General features: G+C 41.0%; 2 protein-coding genes across 3 annotated transcripts in view; one reads left to right on the top strand and one right to left on the bottom strand.

Moving 5' to 3' along the window:
• Nucleotides 1–21,218, bottom strand: part of IRAG2 (inositol 1,4,5-triphosphate receptor associated 2) — a 189,644-nt gene that overhangs the window by 166,459 nt on the left and 1,967 nt on the right. For both annotated transcript variants that reach the window (XM_081483728.1, XM_081483726.1), the window contains exon 2: nucleotides 11,421–11,916. The gene's annotated coding sequence lies outside the window, so the exon portion shown is untranslated. The remainder of the gene's footprint in view (nucleotides 1–11,420; nucleotides 11,917–21,218) is intronic.
• Nucleotides 1–21,218, top strand: part of BCAT1 (branched chain amino acid transaminase 1) — a 111,570-nt gene that overhangs the window by 14,554 nt on the left and 75,798 nt on the right. The window lies entirely within an intron of this gene.

The following is a 21,218-nucleotide window of genomic DNA, read 5'->3' on the forward strand; positions in this document are numbered from 1 at the left end:
AACTATGGTGTTGGACCTCTCCAACAACTCCTCTCTTAAGAGTCCCTCGCACTGCAAGCAGATCAAACCAGTTAATCCTAAAGGAAATCAGTCCTGAATATTCATTGGAAGGACTGATGCTGAAGCTGAAGCTCCAATACTTTGGCCACTTGATGTGAAGAACTGACTCATTGGAAAAGACCCTGATGCTGGGAAAGATTGAAGGTGGGAGGAGAAGGGGATGACAGAGGATAAGATGGTTGGATGGCATCACCAACTTGATGGACATGAATTTGAGCAAGCTCCGGGAGTTGGTGATGTGTCGGAAGTCTAGCGTACTGATTCCATAGGGTCACAAAGAGTTGGATATGACTGAGGAACTGAACTGAACTAATAGGATTAGAGAGAAAGGAGAGAAAATAATAAAGTGATGGAGCCACCAAATGACCCAAAGCCTGTTAGGACAACAGAAATCTCTTGAGCAAGAGGTACTAAACCTAGAAGAACCAGAAACCATTAGTGCTGAAAGGAAAACAAAGCTGAGATGTGGTCAGTGATACAACTAATAGCAAAGCAGGAAAAACATCCACCTCCTTCTTTTCATTTTTCTCAGGGTGATGACTTCAGATTACTGTAATGCATTTCTCTCTCTTTTTTCTTTTTAAATAAAGTTTTTCTTTTTTATCTTTTTAATATTTATTTATTTATTTTGGGTTGCACTGGGTCTTCATTGCTGCCAGTGGGCTTTCTCTAATTGCAGAGAGCAGGGGCTATTCTCTAGTTGTGGTGTGTGGGCTTTTCATCATGGTGGCTTCTCTTGTTGCAGGGCATAGGTCCTAGGGCATATGGGCTCCAGTAGTTGTGGCTGATGGGCTTTGTTGCCACACAGCATGTGGAATCTTCCCAGACTGAGAATCGAACCCTGCAATGGCAGGTGGATTCTTAACCACTGGATCACCAGGGATCCACCTGCAGCACAGGAACCTGTAATGCATCTCTTGAACAAACATGTGAAGAGTCCTTTCTGTGTAAGCATTGGGCACTTCTCAAGGTCTTGAAGCTTTGCGGAGGAAGAGTAGGGAGAGTCGACGTACTTCGTGGCACTTGTAGGGAAAGGCCAAGTAACAAACATGATGGTTATGAAGACAGTCGCTGGTGTGTGATTCTCAGCTTTGCTCTGAAATGATCTCCAACAAGTTATTTAACTGTGCCTCCGTTTTCTTGTCTATAAAGAAAATAATAGTACCTACCCCACAAGGATGCTGCAAGGATTGAATAAAATAACAAGTGTAAAGCCCTTCTACCCATGGTTTCCCTAGTGGCTCAGATGGTAAAGAACCATCTGCAATGCAGAAGACTTGGGTTCGATCCCTGGTTGGGAAGATCCCCTGGAGGAGGGCAACTAAGGTTATTCTAATTTCCTCTCAAATGCTAACAAATAAAATATTTCAATTAGTGATGCAGGAGGAAGAAAATAAAATGAAGTGATGTTATGGTGATAGAACTGAGGGGAAGCCAGTACTAACTTGTACTGGCTAGTCAAGGAAAGCCTTACAGAGGAGATAAACTTTGCACTAAGACCTGAGGACCATGACAAACCATGGGACATGGAGGTGGCGTCCCGTACATGGTGAGCAGCAGAGTTAGCTTACTAAATTTCCTGGAGTTTAATGAGCAAGGGGAAACATCATGAATACTCCTTTAAGCCATGATAAGGAGTGTGAATTTTATTCCAAGTGTAGTGTAGTGGATCATTTGAGCAGAAGATGGAATTCCATTTTAAAAAGTCACTGTGGGTCAAGTAGTTTATTATGTTTACATTTTTTTTTCTTACACAACTTTTTGTTTTTCCTATAGTCAATCATTGCCTTAGTATCTTCCATCTGCTTACTTTACTATGTATTTATTATGAATTATTCTCAACTCTCCAATAGCCTCTATAATTTTGCATAGATCAAATGTATCCATTTAACTGTCAGTCCTTTTTTTTTTCCTGGAATCTTTTTTTTTTCTGCCCCTCTTTTTGTTCTTGTTTCAGTCTGTGCTGATTTCTCTCTAGGCCAGTTGTGAAACTCTTTCGAAGACTTCTACTTGGCATCCTGTATCCTCTGTGTTAGGTCCCAAGATTTCTAAATCTTGTGGCTTCCTCTTTCTTAGTTTACTTCCTCATTTGTGTTGAACATATCCTTCAGTAGTGGCCAATTGAACAGTATATAAGAGATAATGTTTTGATTCCTTGCATGCCTGAAAATGCTTTTGTTCTACTATTGCGCTAGATTGATATTTGGTTGAGAACAGCTTTCTGAATTAGAAATGACTTTTGCATCCAAATTTTAAGGGAATTACAATATTATTTTCTAGTTTCCTGTGGCACCAGGGAGAAGTCAAGGGGCACTCTTATTTCAGATCCTTTTTATGTGCAACCTATTTTTGTTCTTTCCAGAAGCATTAAGGATCTCTTATTAACTTTATGATAACGAGTCCTTATTCATCCTAGGATATTTTCTGGTCATTTATCTTTTGATCATTTCTTCTCCTCCTCTTCCTCTGTTTTATTTTCCTTAAATTCCTATCAATTTATTGTTAGACTACCTTGATTGATTCTCTAATTAAAAAATTTCTCCCTGAATGTCCAGTTTTAGGAGGGGGATATTTTATCAATGTTATCTTCCAACCTTTTCCTTGAATTTTAAAATTTTAGTCTTCATATTTCCAAGATCTTTAAAAATTCTCTAATTATTGATATAACATCATGCTGTTTCATGGATGAAATATCTTTTCTTTATTTCTGAGGAAATCAATTATATTTTAAGCCATTTTTCTTCTACTCTCTGGATTAGCCCTCCCCTATACCTCTTATTTCTATATTTTAGGGCAGGGGCCAAGCAGGTTGCCTTTCATGTAGGAGGCTTTCCTCAAATATCTGTTGACCAGTGGCACCTCGTTTAATACTTAGGGCAGTAAGAAACCTCTAGGAAGCTCTCTCTGTGTACATGCTTAGTGCTTTCTCTGGTCCCTTACAAAGTTTTACGACCATGTGGGAGTGACTAGGCTATTTCATTGGAGGACTCCCAACTATTCTTAATTCTAGCTGTTTTCAGAGTCTTATGTAGTTTTTTGCAGGAAGAATTATCCAATTTGCATAGGACTTCGTGCCTATGTTGGGTTTCCTTGGTGGCTCAGACAGTAAAGAATTCGCCTGCAATGCAGGAGACTCGGGTTTGATCTTTGGATCAGGAAGATCCCCTGGAGAAGGGAATGGCAACTCACTCCAGTATTCTTGCTTGGAGAATTTCACGGACAGAGGAGCCTGGTGGGCTACAGTCCATGGGGTCGCAAAGAGTCAGACATGACTGAGCGACTAACATTACATTAAAAGGGAACTAAAGGTTCCATCATCTAGTGTGTGAATTTTCACATATTTTCCCAGAAAAGTGTTTAGATTCCTTCAAGCCTGAATCTCTTATGTCCCATTTCTCTAGGGAATAAATCTCTCATTTCCTTGAACTAAGAAGTAGTTACCTGGCTGTGCTGGGTGGGTGTGGAGACCCAGAGGTAAGAGTATATGAATCTTATATGGGTGAGCTCTTATATACCAGAGCCAGAGTGTGACCCTCCCTTGGGATAATCTTGGCTGACTGGTGCTGCCTGTGATGGGAGAGTCCAGAGAGGGGTCTTCAGAGGATGCAGTTTACAATTGCAGTGTTTAGTGAGGCAAAGATGCCACGGGTTATGTGGACTCTTAGGAAAAGAGCCATATTAGAATCACCTGGAAAGGACCTGCTTTATACCACCTGCTTAAAGGGTGTAATGCCGAAGTCAGAGCTGCGGGGGTCCTTTCAGAGGCGAGGCAGAACATGCACAGTTGCTGTAAGGAAGTGCAGGGCAGAGGTCTCCTTTGGTGATGGGGCATGAGAAGACAGGTGTGAGAAGCATCCATAAATGCACTGTGATGCTATAAAGAGCCAGCATTTGACCATTTGCCCTGGGGGATGGGGGTGGGAGGCAATGTCAGAGTGTAACAGTCCTAGCAAGTCTGTTCCTGTTTTCTCTTCTTCCTGGTACACATGACCCTGGGGGATGTAGAAACAGCAGCAGGGGAGTGGAGAGAAGATAGAACAAGGAAAGTGGTTTAAAAAAAAAGTAAAAGGCCTGCATTCCAGCTCCTGAGGTTGAGGTGGGGCCTGCTCAGAGAGAAACAGCTGTCAATGTGATATGAAAGTTTCATTTCAGTTCTTACTGGGTCTTTTAAATACTTGAAAACAAGGTTGAACTCATACTTAAATGTGGCTGGAACACAGTAGGATCAGCCTGGTCATCTCCAGATGGGGAGCTAGGTTTAAGTGAGATTGAGGGTGGTGGCGAGAGAAAAATGAGCTGCTTGCTGATTGTAGTCTCCTCGGGTTAATGCCATTTTAAGTTATTAAGAATTGCAATATTTTTTAGGTGGGATTGAAGGCAGGAGGAGAAGGGGACGACAGAGGATGAGATGGTTGAATGGCATCACTGACTCAAAGGACATGAGTTTGAGTAAACTCCGCAAGTTGGTGATGGACAGGGAGGCCTGGCATGCTGCAGTCCATGGGGTAGCAAAGAGTCGGACACAACTGAGCGACTGAACTGAATATTTTTTAATAAATTAGGGCAATTTCCCCAGTCTAGGAAAGGGAGGAAATGAGACAGTAAGTTACAATATACCTGATTGAAAATAATCATGCCAACATGTAGACCAAAAAGCCACCTGTGGAAAATCAACTTGTATTTTTGTGTTTGTTTTGTAATAAAATCTAACAGTGAATGAGTAAAAATTAAACAAATTGATTGGGATCCCCAGTAATTGCAGAGATGGGCATGGGCTACACAGACTGCTTTCTACTTTCTTATCAGTCAGGTTTCCAGTAGTCATGTATGGACATGAGAGTTGAACCAAAAACAAGGCTGAATGATGAAGAATTGATGCTTTTGAGCTGTGGTGCTGGAGAAGACTCTTTTGAGTCCCTTGGACAGCAGGGAGATCAAACCAGTGAACCCTAAAGGAATCAACCTTAAATATTTACTGGAAGGACTGATGCTAAAGTTGAAACTCTGATACTTTGGCCACCTGATGCGAAGAGCCAACTCACTGGAAAAGACTCTGATGCTAGGAAAGATTGAGGGCAGGAGGAGAAGGGAGCGACAGTGGATGAGATGGTTGAATAGCATCACTGACTCAATGGACATGAGTTTGAGCAAACTCCAGGAGATAGTGAAGGACAGGGATGCCTGGTGTGCTCCAGTCCACGGGGTCACAAAGAGTCGGACACAACTTATTGATTAAATGACAACAACAATCAGTCAGGTGCTCTGTGGGGTCTGAAGACCTGGATTCTGGTTCCAGCACTGCCTTTTTATAGATGTGACTTTGATCAAGGCACTCAGCCTTCCTGAGATGCAGTTCGGTTATCTCTAAAGTGAACATGAGAACTTTACTTGGATGCTTCATGCCCTTTGTCCTCAGTGACAACCTCTCTACAATTGGTCAAGTCAAAAAGCATTAACAAAGTAAGCCTGAGCTGGCTCTTCTTGGAAAGATCTGCTGGCAAGGCTGGCACTTGTCTGGTGTCTGGGAACTTGAATTTTCAGAGACTTATCACAATTCCCAGATAAGAGTGGGTCACTGTGCCCAAACTATTTGTACAAGCAATGTGTTTTCTGCCAAATATCTATTTATTTCTAAAAGTCTGAAATTTGTTATGCTGGTAGAGGGTGCCTATATGGCCAGCCCCCAGTAAAAACCTCTGGCACTGTGTCTCTGATGAGCTTCTCTGGTGGATAAATTTCACACAGGTTGTTGCAACATGTTGCTGGTGGAATGAAGTGCATCTTGTATGACTCTGCTGGGAGAGGACCCTTGGAAGCTTGTGCCTGGTTTTCTCCGGGCTTTGTCCCCTGTGCCTTTTCCCTTTGCTGCTCTGCCTTTGGTCCTTTTTCATCCTGTAATAAATCACAGCTGTGAGCACTGAGTCCTGCACATCATCCTAGCTAATCATCACATAGTTTCCAATTTTCTCATCTGTAAAATGGAATTTATAATAACAATAATATCTACCTTATAGTGTTGTTGTATGAAACATGAGTGGAATTAAGGGCCTGATGTAGGATGTATCTGATAGAGGGTGGTTGTTATTATGCAGTATGTTCATTGTTTATGTAAGGAACATCTTGTGTTTTGTGTGTGCTCATGTCTTTTTGTCAAAGTAACACTGACACATCCACTCATGTAAATTAACTCTCAAATCTTTGATGACTCATTTGATGAGAACAACAAGTTCACATGCCAGCTTATAAGGACACCTGCTTCTTTCACTAAAATGTATGTATGCGGGTGGGTGTGTTTCATCACCTAACAACTATGAAATAATTTGAGGGTTTTTTATGATCTGAATGTGTCTCCCCCCACCCATCCCCCACCCTCCAAGCATTCACATGTTGAATCCTAACTCCTAAAGGTGATAGTATGAAGAAGTGTGTCCTTTGGAAGGGGATGGAATTCTCACACTTGGAATTCGTACTTTGGAAAAGAGACAGACAGATCCCTTGCCCCTTCTGCCACATGGAACAGGACAAAAAGTCTGCATCCCCAAAGAAGGCCCTCACCGGCCATGTTGGTACCATGACCCTGGAATTCCTGCCTCCAGAACTATGAGAAATAAATGTTTGTTGTTTATTAACTGCCCAGGCTGTGTTTTGTTGCCTTGTTACAGCAGCCCAAATGAACTAAGACAATTTTTCTTTCCTATTCTTTCTTTTTTTCTCATGCTTTCTTTTGATGTGCACCTGGCAATCTGCAGCATGAACACGCATTGTGGATTCTAACAATAGAAAGTTACAGAAGTGAGGTAGGGGCGTGGAATGGATTTAGAGAAGACCTTTGCAGTTTATTGTGCATGCGTGCTCAGTCACTCAGTCATGTCTGACTCTTTGTGACCTCATGAACTGTACCCCACCAGGCTGCTCAGTCAATGGGATTTTCCAGGCAGAAATACTGGAGCTGCCATTTCCTCCTCCAGGGGATCTTCCAGACCCAGAGATCGAACCTGTGTCCCCATGTCTCCTGCATTGCAGGCAGATTCTTTCACCACTGAACCACCTGGGAAGCCGCTTACAGTTGACTAAGTTGTGACTAATGGAAACCATGAAAACAAAATGTACTAAGGATACGTCATCAATCTTCACTCCCTCTACAACTACAGCTGTTACAGAGTTTGTGCTTTGGTTGCCTTGAAGTGAAGGAAATGCTGCTGAATGTCTCATTAAATAATGTGGAGACCTCCAAGGTGTGTGATATCTCTTATGATCAAGAGAGCGAACCACAGAGAATGCATCCCAGCTGGTATGTGACGTGCCTCAACACCACAAGCACCCACCACACTGCCTGAAAGCTGATTTTCGGGAAAAACACAAATCACACTCATTAAAAGCAGGATTCCAGAACAGTATTGGCTCTTGGTTCTTTAACTCCAGATTGAGAACAGTCCCATATTGAACATCCGTCCTTGAGAACTGTTCATTAATGCTTTGTGTTTAAAACATGGTAGGGGAATTCCCTAATGGTCCAGTGGTTAGGACTGCAAGCTTTCACTGCCAAAGATGTGGGTTCAGTCACTGGTCAGGGAACTAAGATCCTTCAAGCTGCATGGAGCAGCCAGGAACAGGAAAATTATGTCATGCAGAAAACACATTTCAAAAAATAAAGAAAGAAAGAAATAAAACATGATGGGGAAATAAAACATGATGGACTTTAGTGTGAAAACTGTTTTCCTTCCTCCCTGGTCTGCCATCCAGTCAGTTCTCGTTCTGCAGACTCCAGAATTTCTACCATTCATTGTCTGTACCTTTTTTCTGGGTTAGGCCCCAGATGGTGGAATACACTCCCCAAAGGGCTCCCCTCTTTCAGTTCCTCCTGCTTCAACCCACTCTATACGTGGTTGGGAGAATGATATCCCATGCAACGGTATCACCTTACACCTTTCAGAAGGGCTATTATCAAAAAGACATCAACTAACAACTGTTGGTGAGAATGTGGAGAAAGGGAACCCTTATGAACGGTTGGTTGGAATGCAAATCAGTGCAATGACTAGGGAAAAGATTATGGAGGCTCCTTAAAAAAATTAAAAAATAGAACTACAATATGATCCAGCAATTCTACTTCTGGATATTTATCTGAAAAAAATGAAAACACTAACTCGAAAAGATTTATGTACCCCTATGTTCACTGCAGCACTCTTTACAATAGCCAAGACATGGAAGCAACCTAAGTCCATCAGCAGAACTGATAAAGAAATTGTAGTATGTACAGATATATATGCAATGGAATATTATTCAGCCAAAAGGAAAAAAAAAATCTTTCCATTTGCAACAACATGGGTGGACCTTTAAGGCATTATGCTACGTAAAATTGAATCAGACAGTGAAAGACATATACTGTATAATCTTACTCATATATATAGAATCTAAAAACAAAGAAAGAAAGAAACAAAATCAAGCTCATAGATACAGAGAACAGATTGGTAGTTGCCAGAGATGGGGTTGGCAGCTGGGCAAAATGGGTAAAGGGAGTCAAAAGGTACAATCGTCCAGGTATAAAACTAACTGTGGATATAATGTATAGCATGATGGCTGTGGTTAACAACACTGTACTGCATAGTTGAAAGTTGCTAGGAGAGCAGATGTTGAAACTTCTCATCACAAGAAAAAAAATTCTGTAACTATGTATGGTGACAGATGTTAAGTAGACTGGATGATCATTTCACGCTATATGCAAATATAGAATCATTATGTTGTACACTTGAAGCTAATATGCTATATGTCAATTATACCTCAATTTAAAAAATATGTAAGTACAAAATACACGTGCTCACACTTTTAAAACCATCTTTTTCTATGGCAGAAAGGAGAGTGGTATGAGAAGTGCAATTCTTTACTGTTGAGCCTATTTTTATACAGTAGATGGGTGCATTATTGTAAAGTTATAACGTCTACTTATATTTTGTAAACTAATCATACTCAAATGCACACAGTAAATTGCTACTTCAAAGCCATCGGTGGTAAAATTTTGCATCGTAGAAAGCCTATAATATATCTGTTTTGTAAATTGAGACTATCATATATTGGACTTACTTTTTAGTGGGAAAAATGTATACTGTCATCATTGGTGTGAAAGAGCTTCCATACCAATTTTTAAAAGCAGAGAAAAAAATTAGCCAGATTTTTTGAAGCAAGTTTTAATTTACTTGAGAATTGCACCAAATCCAAGCACTGAAGTATTAATGGAAAACTGGTTTTCTCTATGTTGCTCCAATAATCTGAGGGAAGGCTAAAAAGCCAGCGGACCTCTTAGTACTATGATAGAAGTGCTGACCCCTTAGGGTGGTCAGTTTGCCAAGAGGATTTAAGGGGCATTTGAGGTGAAACTACCAATTCTCAGCCAAACAGCAGGACTGAGTGAAGACCACAGGGTCTATTTGTAGCAAGGTGAAAGTCCTGTGGTTCCTTTCATCTCTCTAAAATTAGAAATAATTCCAGTTTCACAGCGGCCAAATTTTCTCAAATATGAAAATTCAATATGAGTTGTCACCACAATAATTATAACCAACAGTGAGGGCTTACTGCGTGCCGACACAGGCCTTACGTGACTTACCTCATTTAGTCCTCATGAAAACTCTATTTATTAGCATTTCACAAGTGGAAAAACTGAGACGCAGAAAGGTTAAGCAACTAGACCACGCTTGCAGAGCCACTGAAAATCTGGCTGGCAAAGTTACTCCAGAGTCTTGCTTGCCTTCTGACTGTGTTATAGGGTCTCTCTATAAATCTGATAACTTTATGTTAGAAAAAAAAGAAACAGCTATAACATATTCTGTTCATAAGTTTGAAAAATGCTCTAACTTACATATTTCCTTTTTACTTCTATAGGGAATGTAGCTGAGATTCAGAAATTAATGTGAGATTTACTAGAGCCTGTTATACAGAGTGAAGTAAGTCAGGAAGAGTAAAACAAATATCATATATTAATGCATATATATGGAATGTAGAAAAATGGTACTGATGAACCTATTTGCAGGGAAAGAATGGGGACTCAGATATAGAGAACAGACTTGTGGACACAGTGGGGAAGGGAGAGAGTGAGGCAAATGGAGAAAGTAGCATCGATGTGTGTAATTTACTGTCATGTGTAAAATAGATAGCTGGTAAGAAGTTGCTGTGTAACACAGGGAGCCCAGCCTGGCACTCTGTGGTGATCTAGAGGGGTGGGTTGGGGGAAGAGGGGAGAGGAAGAGGGAGGGGATCTATGTATAATTATGACTGATTTGCGTGGTTGAACAGCAGAAACCAACACAGCATTGTAAAGCAATTTTCCCCCAGTTAAAAATAAATAAATAAACAAATAAATTAATGTGAGGTTTAGAGATATTAGGTGATTTGCCCAAGGTTACAGATCTCCTAGATAAGGGAGCTAGAGGTTGATACAAAATCCTATAATGAACTCGGAACTCATGACTTAGTGAGATTCAGAAAAAGTTCCAAGGGACATTTCTATTCAGAAATGTGTGGAAGTTAGGAGACGTAGGCAAAATATCTTGTAAACAGGTAAAGGTTTACAAGGTTCAATATATCTATGACAGGGAGATTTAACAAACAGCCTCTTTAAAATCTTTGATTTTTTAATGCCTAACACAATCGAGCTTACTTAGGTATCTGTTTTCTACTTTTTCTCCTTCTCTCCTTATATACATGTTTGTGTAAAACATATCAGCTTATTTGTCCATTTTTTTTTGATTGTCACAGTAAGTTTTGTTAATGTCCATTATATCATTTTTTAAATTTAAACAAAAACCTGTTGGATTTATACATTCAATCAGTTTATTCAGAAAATATTTTTTGAGGTTCACATAGTTGCCTGGTGGTGCACTAATCACTGGAAATCCAAAAGAGAGGGAAGTCACTGCCCAGACGAGAGAAGACTGTGGTGAAGTGTCATAACAGCTCTAATAAATGTAGGTTAAACTAGCATCTCCCAACTGGGGGCCCAGGAAGATTTCCAAAACAGCACCAAAGACAATTATCTTTCAGATCCCCAGCCTTTATTTCTTTCTTTCCCAAGTTCTGCCTGCAAGAAAACATCTAAGGAGCAAGCAGCTTGCTAGTTCTCTTTTTCCCATCTCCCTTCTCACAACAGCCCTTCTCCCACACAACAAAAGAAAAGCTTTTCTTTCACTCACTGCAAATCACCCAGCAAACCACAAGAGCATGAAGAAATGGACAGTTCAGATGATTGTGTCAATAAAGCCGTTTAACCGTAAGTCACCATAAACCCACTGCAGGGCCTCACTTCTTTGTCCTATTGCTGTTTTTCACTCTGAATGGAGAATGGCATTAGAAGCAGAAGTTTTAGAACTTACCTGGCAGTTCAGTGGTTAAGACTTTGCACGTTCAATGCAAGGGACGTGGGTTTGATTCCTGGTTGGGGAACTAGGTTCCTGTTGCATGTCGGGAAACAAAAAAAAAGGAGCAGGAAGTTTTGGTGTGTGTAGTGATAGTCTGAATTTGGACCATGTTGAAAATCAAAGCAGCAGAAGCAATGACAACTTTTGTTGAAAGGCCTTGCCTCTTCCATTCCTTGACTCTGTTTAATGAATCATCTGGGCTGGCGAAGGAACATTGAAGAAAGTAGGCCATTGTTCTTCCTGGTGACAGACACACATGTCTGTCTTTTAATCTCTCCACATTAAAATTAGAGGATTTGAGGTTTATAAAAAGCCTGCTGTAAATGACAGATATCCAAGGCGTGCCCTTGGCCTTTTCACCTTGAGAAAGCTTGACAGCCTCACATTCCACTTGTTTGCATTTCTCTTGCATACTTGGAATGATCTCAAAGAGCAGGTGGTGTTCACAGTTCTGAAAGGGAAAGGCACATCTTAGAGTAAAAGAGACATATCTGAAAGAAGCTAGTATTTTGTATTTTCTTGAACATATGTTACACTCACAAGAAAAGCACTTTCATTAACTTTTTCCAAGCATTCACTGTATTCCAAAATACCTAATTTTCCTTTGCTGTGTATCTTTTGCTTAGGTCGATCATCAACCACTTCTCATTTTTTCCTATTTACCTATGTATTTATTAAAAGTAGTTACCGGGAGTATGTTGTGGATTCTACGTAATTAGTACTTAACAATCATGACTAAAACTTAATACATCTACCTTGGTCATGGTTCAAGCAAGGCCTTTTCTTTCTGCTGTTAATTTCCTCAAGGTAGATTAACTTGTGCTCTTAAAAAAGGAGCAGCTGCTTTTGGTGGAAAACAAAATGTTCTCTAAAATAATCCAGGATATAATACCTTGGACTTAAAAAAGCAAACCTCATTTATTTAGGATTAATTTCTCCCTCTCAGAAGTTGATATGTGGTTCTATTTCTGTAAAATGCAAAATTATAAGCATAATTGTTTCCACACATAAAATGAAATTTCTAACCTTTCTGCCTGGAATCTTTAGGTGTCTGTTTCTCCATCCACCTGTCACTCCTTTTTTAGTGTATGTCGAGGTGACCCTAGTGTAGAGACTTGCCACCCTAGGGGTTTCTTCTGTGTATCAAGGAAAGTGAAAAGAACCAGTGAGAGTGAGGGGAAGGGCAGGAAGCGTGAGAAAGCAAGAACTTCAGGACATGCAGAATCCACTGAGGGGTCTGCACTCTGTCTGCGAGCCCTGTGATGTTAAAGTGGGTGTGCACACCCAGAATGTGAACAGAGACTACTAGGGTGTCAGAATCATTATGTTTTCTCTAACATCTAGGAAAAAGTGAAATTGTACTAATACTTAATTCACATGGATTGACATGGGCACCCTCTACTCAGTCCATCAGATGGTCATACTGTCACCAACTTTGAGCAGTGAGTGTCCTGAGGGAAGGGGGAGAGTCTCCTGTGTAGCCTCAAGGATTCACCCTCTTTCAGCAGAACGGGTTGTGACTGGCAATTTATATGAGCTGGGTTAAGGAGCTTTGCTGTGTGGATCATAACTGTGGAAAATTCTTAAAGAAATGGGAATGCCAGACCACCTTACCTGCCTCCTGAGAAATCTGTATGCTAGAAGTGGACATGGAACAAAGGATTGGTTCCAAATTGGGAAAGGAGTACATCAAGGCTATTTGTTGTCACTCTGCTTATTTAACTTATATGCAGAGTACATCAGGCAAAATGGTGGGCAGGATGAAGCACAAGCTGGAATCAAATTGTCAGGAGAAATATCAATAACCTCAGATATGCAGATGACACCACCCTTATGGCAGAAAGTGAAGAGGAACTGAAGAGGCTCTTGATGAAAGTGAAAGAGGAGAGTGAAAAAGCTGGCTTAAAACTCAACATTCAAAACACAAAGACCATGGCATCCAGTCCCATAACTTCATGGCAAATAAATGGGGCAACAGTGGAAACAGTGGCTGACTTTATTTTCTTGGACTCCAAAATCACTGCAGATGGTGACTGCAGCCATGGAATTAAAAGATGCTTACTCCTTGGAAGAAAAGCTATGACTAACCTAGACAGCACATTAAAAAGCAGAGATATTACTTTGCCAACAAAGGTCCATCTAGTCAAAGCTTTGGTTTTTCCAGTAGTCATGTATGTATATAAGAGTTGGACCATAAAGAAAGTTGAGCACTGAAGAATTGATGCTTTTGAACTGTGGTGTTGGAGAAGACTCTTGAGAGTCCCTTGGACTGCAAGGAGATCCAACCCATCAATCCTAAAGGAAATCAGTCTTGAATATTCATTGGAAGGACTGATGCTGAAGATGAATCTCCAATACTTTGGCTACCTGATGTGAAGAACTGACTCATTGGAAAATACCCTGATGCTGGGAAAGATTGAAGGCAGGAGGAGAAGGGGATGACAGAGGATAAGATGGTTGGATGGCATCACTGACTCGATGGACATGAGTTTGAGCAAGCTCCAGGAGTTGGTGATGGACAGGGAAGCCTGGTGTGCTGCGGTCCATGGGGTTGCAAAGAGTCAGACACGACTGAGTGACTGAACTGAACTGAACTGAAGGGGCTTTGCAGACAGATTATGTCAGCCAGTGTTCACTGATGATCCTTGAGAAAGGCACAACTAGCTTGAAAAGATTTCTGCAAACAGAAAAAAACAAACACAAACAAAATTCAATGCATATATCATCAAAGAGTCTACAAATAATAAATTCTGGAGAGGATGTGGAGAGAAGAGAACCCTCCCACACAATTGATGGGAATGTATGGAGCTTCCATAAGATACTGAAAATAGATTTACATTTGATCCAGCAACCTCATTCCTGCATATATCCAAAAGACATTAAAAAAAATAATAATTTGAAAAAATATATGCACCCCAGTGTTTATAACAGCACTATTTACAATAACTAAGACATGGAAACAACTAAATACATATATATATATCTCCTTGGTTATATAGCTCTATCTACCTATCTGTCTGTATATATATATAATGGAATATTACTCAGTCATAAAAAGAACAAAAGCTTGTCATTTGCAGCAACATGGATGAATCTAGAGATTTTCTTACTAAATGAAGTAAGTCAGACAGAGAAAGACAAAGTTTATATAGTATCACTTACATATGGAATCTAAAAAATAATGCAAATCAACTTATCGACAAAATAGAAACTGACTCACAGACATAGAAATCTAACTTATGGCTTCCAAAGGGGAAAAGGAAGGTGGGGGATAAATTAGGATTACGGGATTAACAGATACACCCTACCATATATAAAATAAACAACAAAGATTTACTGTACAGCATAGAAACTATATTCAGTATCTTAAAAATAATTTATAATGGAAAAGAATCTGAAACTGTATACCCAAAGCTAACACAATATTTTAATAAATCAACTCAGATGGTAAAAAATCTGCCTGCATTGAGGGAGACTCAGTTTCGATCCCTGGGTCGGGAAAATGCCCTGGAGTAGGAAATGGCAAGCCACTTCATTATGCTTGTCTGGAGAATTCCATGGACAGAGGAGCCTGGCGGGCCACAGTCCATGGGATCACAGAGTCCGACATGACTGAGTGACTAACACTAACTACCATAGTTAAATTTTAAAAAATAATAAAGTATTAGTGATATGAAAATAAGGAAATAGCAAAATCAAAACCACTATTTTTCCAATTCTTATTACAACTTCTCCATTATCCATATTCCAAGATAGAAATATTGATGATTTAATCAGAACTAACAAACAGTGGAGCACAGAACTGTGGTATCATCAAGAAGACTATTTGAAAGGGAATTCTATCAACTGTCATTATTGATTACTTAGCCCTTCTGTATATTTGGCCTTTAACCAAGGATAGTAGAAGAAAACAACCATAATTCAGAAAATATTTTAAAATGCTAATTATTTCATGTTTAGCTCATCTTTTTAATCCCTATTTTTGTGTATGACATTATGTATTAAGTTATTTTCATAAACAACTATATAAATATATGTTAGGCTTGCATGCTATTTTGGTTAACACTGCTATATAACCAGTTGACCCACAACTCTGTGGCTTAAAATAATGTTTTACCATCTCTCACAGTCTGTAGATTATCTGGGCTCAGTAGAGTAAGGCTTTTTGTTGTTTTAAACTTTTTATTTTATGTTGGAGTATAGTTGATTAACAATATATTCGTTTCAGGTGTACAACAAAGTGATTCACTTATACATATACATGTATCTATTCTTCTTCAAATTCTTTTCCCATTTAGGTTGTTACATAATATTGAGTAGAGCTCCCTGTGCTATACAATCTATCCTTGTTGGTTATCCATTTTAAATATAGCAGTGGCACTGGTCAATCTCAAACTCTCTAACTATCCCTCCCCTCTACCCTCCTTTCCTAGTAAGCATAAGTTTGTTCTCTAAGTCTGTAACAGCAGAGTAGTTTGCAAAGGGTGAGTGCAGCAGCCTCAAAATGTAGTGTGGTTAGCTTTTATGGATTGGGTAATTTCATAGGCTAATAAGTGGGAGGATTATTCCAATGATTTGGGGGAAGGGATGGAGATTTCCAGGAATTGGGCCACCACCCGCTTTCTGGTCTTTTGACATGCCTTGAAACTATCATGTCACCTCTGGGTGTGTCATTTAGCTTGCTGATTGAGGATCAAGTCAAGTTGACTTATCTTCCATCTTGGATCCTTTTGATTCTAATCAGTTTATGTCATGTCCTTGAGCTATGTCATTCTTTCAAAAGTTGGACCCTGCCCTCTTCCCTCCTGTTTCATCCCCCGCTCAGAGATTTTACTCTCATATTCTTATGGGAACCTGAAGGATGATGGTCCATCTTCTGTAATTGCTTCAAGAACAGCAGAGTAGTTTTAACCTGAGGTTTCGGTTCTCTGAATGCTCAACAGAGCTGAGTGCTCAAGATGACGACTCCCACGGCTGACAGCTGATGCTTGAGGCTGGCTGGGAGCTCATGTGGGACTGTTGATTAGCGAGCCTGTACGTGGCTTCTCCCTTACTTGGGCTTCTTACATCATGGTGGCTGGGTACCAGGTGCGGGAGTCCCAAGCCCCTTCCACAAGGAAGATGCAGAAGCTGCCAGGCCAGTTACAGAGCATGCTTAGAATAGGAGCAGCATCATTTCTCTATTTCTGTCTTATTCTATTGGTTAAAAACAGTCACAGATTCAAAAGGGTGGGGGGAAAACTCCACTGCTTGACGGGGTTGAACAGAAGAACATAAGCATGGGAGAAAATGTTGTAGCTAGTATTTGGAAAACACAGCCTACCACACATGCTGCAATTTTTACTGATGGGTTTATGGTCATAAAACCTGGAGCCACTGGAACAAGACAGAATTGTAGGTGAGATCACAATCTTGTGGACAAATATGTGAACCATGAACTTCCAGATGTTCAAGCTGGTTTTAGGAAAGGCAGAGGAACCAGAGATCAAATTGCCAACATCCGATGGTTCATCGAAAAAGCAAGAGAATTCCAGGAAAACATCTATTTCTGCTTTATTGACCATGCCAAAGCCTTTGACTGTGTGGATTACAATTAGCTGTGGAAAATTCTGAAAGAGATGGGAATACCAGACCACCTGCCCTGCCTCTTGAGAAACCTGTATGCAGGTCAGGAAGCAACAGTTAGAACTGGACATAGAACAACAGACTGGTTCCCAATAGGAAAAGGAGTACGTCAAGGCTGTATATTGTCACCCTGCTTATTTAACTTATATGCAGAGTACATCATGAGAAACGCTGGGCTGAAAGAAACACAAGCTGGAATCAAGATTGCCATGAGAAATATCAATAACCTCAGATATGCAGATGACACCACCGTTATGGCAGAAAGTGAAGAAAAAGTAAAAAGCCTCTTGATGAAAGTGAAAGAGGAGAGTGAGAAAGTTGGCTTAAAGCTCAACATTCAGAAAACTAAGATCATGGCATCTGGTCCCATCACTTCATGAGAAATAGATGGGGAAACAGGGGAAACAGTGTCAGAGTTTATTTTTCTGGGCTCCAAAATCACTGCTGATGGTGATTGCAGCCATGAAGTTAAAAGACACTTACTCCTTGGAAGGAAAGTTATGACCAACCTAGATAGCATTTTAAAAAGCAGAGACATTGCTTTGTCAACAAAGGTCCATATAGTCAAGGCTATGGTTTTTCCAGTAGTCATGTATGGATATGAGAGTTGGACTATAAAGAAAGCTGAGTGCAGAAGAATTGATGCTTTTGAACTGTGGTGTTGGAGAAGACTCGAGAGTCCCTTGGACTGCAAGGAGATCCACCCAGTCCATCCTAAAGGAGATCAGTCCTGGGTGTTCATTGGAAGGACTGATGCTGAAGCTCTAATGCTTTGGTCACCTGATGTGAAGAGCCAACTCATTGGAAAAGGACCCTGATGCTGGGGAAGACTGAGGGCAGGAGGAGAAGGGGAACACAGAGGATGAGATGGTTGGATCACATAACTGACTCAATGGACATGAGTTTGAGCAAACTCCAGGAGATAGTGAAGGACAGGGACTCCTGGTGTGCTGCAGTCCGTGGGGTCACAAAGAGTTGGACATGACTTAGCAAATGAACAACAATAAAAATTTCATAGGCTAATGAGTGGGAGGAGTAATTCCAGCTTTTTTTGGAAAGGGGTGAGGATTTCCAGGAGTGGGGCCACCATCCACTTTTGATGTTTATGGTCATGGCACCTGTGGGTGTGTCATTCAGCATACTGATGTGTTACAATGACCCAGATAACCATGATGGTGTGATCACTCACCTCCAGCCAGACACCCTGGAATGCGAAGTCAAGTGGGCCTTAGGAAGCATCACTACGAATAAAGCTAGTGGAGGTGATGGAATTCCAGTTGAGCTATTTCAAATCCTAGAAGATGATGCTATTAAAGTGCTGCACTCAATATGCCAGCAAATCTGGAAAACTCAGCAGTGGCCACAGGACTGGAAAAGGTCAGTTTTCATTCGAATCCCAAAGAAAGGCAATGCCAAAGAATGTTCAAACTACTTCACAATGGCACTCATCTCACACGCTAGTAAAGTAATGCTCAAAAATCTCCAAGCCAGGCTTCAACAGTATGTAAACTGTGAACTTCCAGATGTTCAAAGTGGATTTAGAAAAGGCAGAGGAACCAGAGATCAAATTTCCAACATCCACTGGTGGTAGTGGTTTAGTCGCTGTCTTGTCCAACTCTTGCAACCCCATGGACTGTAGCCTGCCAGGCTCCTCTGTCCATGGTATTCTCCAGGCAAGAATACTAGAGTGGGTTGCCATCTCCTTCTCCAGGGTATTTTCCTGATCCAGGTATTGAACCTGGGTCTCCTGCACTGCAGGCAGATTCTTACCAACTGAGCTATTAGGGAAGCCCATCATCCATTACATCATTGAAAAAGCAAGAGAGTTTGAGAAAAATATCTACTTCTGCTTTATTGAGTACGCCAAAGCCTTTGACTGTGTGGATCACAACAAACTATGGAAAATTCTTAAAGAGATGAGAATACCAGACTGCCTTACTTGCCTCCTGAGAAATCTGCATGCAGGTCAAGAAGCAACAGTTAGAACTGGACATGGAACAACAGACTGTTTCCAAATAGTACATCAAGGGTGTATATTGTCACCCTGCTTATTTAACTTATATGCAGAGTATATCATGAGAAGTGCAGGGCTGGAGGAAGCACAAGCTAGAATCAAGATTGCCAGGAGAAATATCAATAACCTCAGATATGCAGATGACACCACCGTTATGGCAGAAAGTGAGGAAGAACTAAAGAGCCTCTTGATGAAAGTGAAAGAGGAGAGTGAAAATGTTGGCTTAAAACTCAACATGATGTCATCTGGTCCCATCGCTTCATGGCAAACAGATGGGGAGACAACGGAAACAGTGAAAGACTTTATTTTTGGGGGCTCCAAAATCACTGCAAATGGTGACTGCAGCCATGAAATTAAAAGACGCTTGCTCCTTGGAAGAAAAGTTATGACCAACCTAGACAGCATATTAAAAAGTGGAGACATTATTTTGCCAACAAAGGTCCATTTAGTCAAAGCTATGGTTTTTCCAGTAGTCATGTATAAATGTGAGAGTTGGACTATAAAGAGAGGTGAGCACCGAAGAATTGATGCTTTTGTACTGTGGTGTTGGAGAAGACTCTTGAGAGTCCCTTGCACTGCAAGGAGATCCAATCAGTCCATCCTAAAGGAAATCAGTCCTGAATATTCATTGGAAGGACTGATGCTGAAGCTGAAACTCCAATCCTTTGGCCACCTGATGTGAAGAATTGACTCATTTGAAAAGACCCCGATGCTGGGAAAGATTGAAGGTGGGAGGAGAAGGGGACGACAGAGGAGGAGATGGTTGGATGGCATCACCAACTCAATGGACATGAATTTGAGTAAGCTCCAGGAGTTGGTGATGGACAGGAAAGCCTGGTGTGCTGCGGTACATGGGGTTGCAAAGAGTCAGACACGACTGAGCGATTGAACTGAACTGAACTGAGAGCCCCTTGGACATTTAGGGGATCAAGCCATTCAATCTTAGGGAAATCAACCCTGAATACTCATTGGAAGGAATGATGCTGAAGCTGAAACTCCAGTATTTTGGTTATCTGATAACAAGCAGCTGACTCATTGGAAAAGTCCCTGATGTTGTGCAAGATTGAGGGCAGAAGGAGAAGTGGGCATCAGAGGATGAGATGGCTGGATCGCTTCACCCATGCAATGGACATGAACTTGGGCAAACTTCGGGAGATGGTGAGGGACAGAGAGGCCTGGTATGCTACAGTCCATGGGGTCACAAAGAGTCAGACACGACTAGGCAACTGAACAACAAACCCTCTAAGGCACTACCAACGGCCACTACCTGGTTGGCTTTTGTCTACACTCCCAGGCTCACCTTAGCTGGATCACCCTCCTCTGGTGTCTCCTCCAGCCCTCATCTTTTTTTTTTTTTAATTTTATTTATTTATTTTTGGCTGTGCTGGGTTTTCGTTGCTGCAAGGGCTTTTCCCTAGTTGCAGAGGCTACTCTTTAGTTGCCATGCTTGAGTTTCTCACTGTGGTGGCTTCTCTTGTTGTGGAATATGGGCTCTAGGGCGTGTGGGCTTCAGTAGTGGCAGCTTGAGGGCTCTAGAGCACAGGCTCAATAATTGTGGCGTGCAGGCTTAGTTGCTCTGAGGCATATCGGATCTTCTCAGATCAGGGACTGAACCAGTATCTATCTCCTGCATTGGTAGGAGAATTCTTTCCTGCTGAGCCACCAGGGAAGCCCACCCTCTTTTGTAAGCTCCACATTCCTTCCCTTTTTAGAGAGGTCCTTTCTGCCTGGAACTCACTTCATCCCTGACGTTCTTCATCCTTTCTTCCTGTAGTGAATTTTTTTATCCTCCAAATCTTTCCTCAAGGATTCCTTGCCGGACCTTCTAAGTCAGTTACATTTTATCATTTGAGGCTCTTAAGCACAGGTAGCACTAGCCACGTATGCGATTTCACATTTGCAGGGATTAGTTAACACTTTTAAACACAAGTAACATTTTTCTATTTGGCTGGAGACAATGCTAGATAAGCAGGATGGAGGTGTGCTCACACTGCATCTCCAGCACTTAGCCCAGTGCAGGCACAAATGTTACACACTTAATGAATATTTTAGACTTTTGATTGTAAGCACATTACTGCTCACAGGAGAGGTGGACTGAAAAAATAGTATTTAGG

Source organism: Giraffa tippelskirchi, chromosome 4 (assembly GCF_054371585.1).
Source record: "Giraffa tippelskirchi isolate mGirTip1 chromosome 4, T2T-mGirTip1v1.2.pri, whole genome shotgun sequence".
In the NCBI taxonomy this organism is placed as follows: domain Eukaryota; kingdom Metazoa; phylum Chordata; class Mammalia; order Artiodactyla; family Giraffidae; genus Giraffa; species Giraffa tippelskirchi.